This window comes from Vicugna pacos, chromosome 35 (genome assembly GCF_048564905.1).
Source record: "Vicugna pacos chromosome 35, VicPac4, whole genome shotgun sequence".
NCBI classification, from domain to species: domain Eukaryota; kingdom Metazoa; phylum Chordata; class Mammalia; order Artiodactyla; family Camelidae; genus Vicugna; species Vicugna pacos.
The window spans coordinates 29,135,776-29,140,127 of NC_133021.1; the positions used below are offsets into that span (position 1 = coordinate 29,135,776).

The following is a 4,352-nucleotide window of genomic DNA, read 5'->3' on the forward strand; positions in this document are numbered from 1 at the left end:
TCTATTTTAAGTTTACAAACATTAAGTGATAATAAGAAAACATATTATTGGAGTTCTGGGTTTTATTCCCCCGGTAAATAAAAATAGTTTGTTTTCTTTTTGAAGGTTGTGATAATTGAAATTTTTCAATGTGAGAAGGATTTAGATTCTGAAGTGAATATAGCACATGCATTTAAACATAGATCTTGTCTCAATCGTATCATAGTCCTGACCATTCTTGAAAAAAAAGATCTGAAAATTGTTCATCTGTTCAGAAAACCTACACATCTGCTAAAATTGACATCCCAAACTCAACTATTTCCCTTGGTCAGAGCAGTAAAATTCCATTCACCAGCAATTTCCCGTAATGCAACACAGACTCATTAAATATCAGATGGCTTTTTCTACTGTTGCAAATTGTAAGGCATTTGTGTTTTCAGAGAATATTTTATGGAGAACAGACCTAAGAAGAACACTTGACATAACAAAAATACAGAAAACTAACTACTTCTTAAGGTTTATTTACACTGAAACATGTTGATAACCACCCTATATCGAGGAAATGGGGTTACCTGGGCCAACATCCACAATGGTGTGTGTATTTACTTTCTGTAAGTCCATTGGTTGAGCTGACTGTGCTAATTTATTTGATCAGAGGCTTATCAATGTATTTAGGTTAAAATGGTGTCCCCAATGCAGCTACACGACCCCCAAAATATCTGAATATGTATGAATATAGAATGACAAGTAGCACCACAAGGTATTTTTTAATAACAAATAAAAAGGAATAGACCCAAGTACCTGAGATGCTCAAAGGAAAGACATTTTGCTGGGACTCTGGAGCCAGAGACAGTATATTGTTTAGGGTTTTGAATTATAATCAGATGGAAGGGGAAATCCTTTGACATTTCCTAGAAATCATAAGAGTCTTGATATGAATAGAAGGAGCGGGGTTGTTGTAGACCATGGGAAGTTCAGGGTGACAGAAAAGTCCTTGGAAGGAAGCCATCTTGTTGGAGAGAGTGGTGTCTAGCAAGGCAGGCATCTAAGCTTATCCTATGGAGGAGGAGCTTAGCACATTAGATTAGAAGCTAGTAGATTCAGTGACAGAATAATGGATTTAGGAAGAACAAAGTGCATGCAATCATATTATATACTCCAGGAGAAAAATATATTTATCCCTCCAAGACTTTGATTGATTATGAACACAGAGAGGCATTTAGTGGGGGTTTGGAAGAAATACCATATGAATTCACTTATTCACTTCTTTTCTGTTTTGTTAATTTATCCTTATATTTCCTCATTTCTACTCTTGGTGTTTACTTGTTCTTTTATCTACTTCGTGATTTAGAAACATTTCACGGTTTTGTTTGTTTGTTTGCTTGTTTGTTTCTACTGTTACTGCTTCTAGAGTGAATTTAAGGATGCAAATTTCTCTCTAACCACTGATGTATTTTTCTTTATCATTAGTTCAAATATTTCTAAATTCCCTCTGTTATTTCTCCCTTAATCCAGGAGCTATTTACAAGTGTATAGCTTAACTTCCAGGCTTTTGAAAATTGTCCATATTTATTCTTTCTTTTGTTAATAACTTCTAGCTCAATTCGACTAGAGTAAGAGAACGTAATCTAAACTTTTTATGTCTTTTAACATTTGTTGAGGTTTGCTTTATGACCTAGCATATAACTTTTTTAGTAAATATTCCATATGCTGAAAAGAATTAAATTCTCTATTTGTTGGGTGCAAACTTCCATGCATGTCAATTAGGTAAACACCTCAAATTGTATTTCTCAGATCTCTTATTTTTTCTGATATTTTCTTTTTTTTCCTGTTAGCCTTTGAAGGAGATATACTCAGCTCTTCATGATTTGCAGATTTGCTTAATTGTGAGTTTTTCTATTTCTCCACTTATTTCACCAAACTCTCATATGATGTCTTTCAGAATAATTATTGCTGAATTTTGAAATTCTCCTTGTAGTCTGACTTCTTTATCATTGTGAAAGGTACCTCATTATTTCCAGGTTTTTTTCTTTCCTGAACATCTACACTGTTTAATATTACTATAAATATACATCAGGGATTTTTTGTTGTTGTTGTTGGTTAATGTTTGTACCACATATCTTTTTTCCTTTTGCTTTCAACATTTCAGTATTTTACATGTAAGGTTAGAATATTGTGAGCCACATATAATTTAATTATGCTTTTTAATCTCGTCTGAAAATATCAGTCTTTTTCTTGAAAAATGTATTCCAATTAACTTAATGAAATTACTGACATAGTTAAATTTATATCTATCATTTAACTCTTTTTTTTTTTAATTTGACCCACTGGCTCTATACTCACTTTGTCTTTCATTACGTTTCTTGGGCTGATGAGACTTCTAAAATTATTTTATTTTTCCTTTGTTCATTATGTATATTTGGATCATTCTTTTAGTCCTTATTTAGAAATTACATGTATCCTTCATATATTGTATTCTTAAAAATACTTCTATAATTTTCTAATAATAATGGAATATTAGAACACATTAATTCCATTTACCCCCTCCTGTTTCTTTTCTTTAAAAAAAACATGTGATTTTTGCCCCACTATTGTTGAGATATAATTAACATATACCACTGCATCAGTGTAAGGTGTACAACATAATGATTTGACTTAACATACATCATGAGATGATGGCCACAGTAGTTTTAGTGACCATCCATCATCTCTTACAGATACAAAGAAATAGGAAAAAAAAGGATTTTTTTTTTTAAGGGGTGGAAGTGTTTTTATTATAGCTTTGGTCAGAGGGGGCGCAGCCGGGCTGGGGCTGTAGGGAGTTCTGGGAAGCTACCCAGCCCCCGACCCACCCCTCCCCCAGGCAGCACCACTCCAGATCAGGTGGGCAACGCATGGAGCGGGGAGCGACCCCATCGAGACCTCGCCCCAAGCTGGGGTGGGCTGGCCGGCAGGGTGGGCAATAAACAATCCTATTGTACAAATAGACAGCGCGGGCCGGATGGAGCGGAGGTGGCCTCCCGGGGGCCGGGAAGGGCGCGATGGACCCGGCTCTGCGGCGAGCCGGCGGGAGGGCTAACTGCGGCCCAGACAGTGGCAAGGGCAGGCCGGGGGTGTCATAGCCGGGAGGGCCTGCAACCGCGACGGGCAGCGAGGGGGTGGCTGGGGACGCGTCATTCTCTACCCCGACGGGAGGAACCCCGTAGGGGACAGGGGATGGAGGGGTCGCGGGCAGCTCAATCCGAATAGATGATGAAGCCGGAGAACGTGCTGTATTTGTTGCTGTTGCCGCCGTGCGCTTTGCCTCCGTCGAGCTTAATGAAGACCTCGTCGCCCGCGTCCAGGTGCAGGATCACGCTGTGGCTGGCATAGTCGTAGTTCTGGTCTGCGTCCTGGGCAATGGCGCTGGCCCGCACCTGGCCGTTCTTGCAGAGGTCCGCCCACATACTCGTGCTGTCGCCGCCGCGCATGAGAACGTGGTAGGTGAAAAAGTAGGTGCCGGGAATGTTGCACGTAAACTCGCCGCTGGTCGCATCATAGTTGTTGCCTAGGTTGGTGACTATGTCGTCGAACTTGAGCACCTTGTAACCCTCGTGAGGGTTCTTGAGGCCAGCGTAGAAAGCCACACGCAGCACCGTGGTGTAGGAAACCGTGCTCACCCTTCTCACCGGGTGGCCGCACAGGGCCTGGAGGACCCGGGTCCCCGGGGGGCCCGGGAGGGCCGGGCTTGCCTGTGCGGCCTGGCTTCCCCTGCGGGCCCTGCACCAGCGTGGAGGGCGGGGGCGCGCCGCTCTGCTCGCTCAGGGCGTTGCCGCCGTCAGGCCGCGTGCCGGCGCCGGGGCCCCGCGCGGGGTAGGGGTCGCACACCATGCGGCAGGTGCCCAGCATTTCATAGTGGCCATCTGGGCCGCTCGAGCTCACCAGCACGGGAATCAGCACCACCAGCACCAGCAGCATCACCACGTCCGCGGCGGCCGCCAACAGCATCTTCCGGCCGGCGCGGAGCCACCCGGCCGCGTGGTCTGGATGATGGTGCCGGCGGGCGGGGGGCGCGGGCGGCCCGGCAGGGCTGCGTGCATGGGGCCGGGCCCGGGGCGCCACGCGGCGCTGGTTACACTGCCGAGCCTAGTCGCCGGCTCCTGCCTCGCGCCTCCCTCCCACTGGGCTGCCGAACTGATCGCCGCGGCCACCGCCTCCAGGAATATTTTTTTCTTGATGAGAACTCTTAGCATTTACTCTCTTAACACCTTTCATTTATAACATACAGCAGTGTTAATCATCTTTATCATGTTGTACATTACACTCCTAGTGACTACTTCTCTTATAACTGGAAGCTTGTTCCTTTTGACTACCTTCATCTAATTTTACTCCCC

General features: G+C 44.0%; 1 pseudogene; it reads right to left on the reverse strand.

The window, feature by feature from the left end:
* Positions 1-2,752: 2,752 nt before the first annotated feature.
* On the reverse strand, positions 2,753-3,936 carry LOC102542340 (C1q-related factor pseudogene; annotated as a pseudogene).
* Positions 3,937-4,352: the final 416 nt, after the last annotated feature.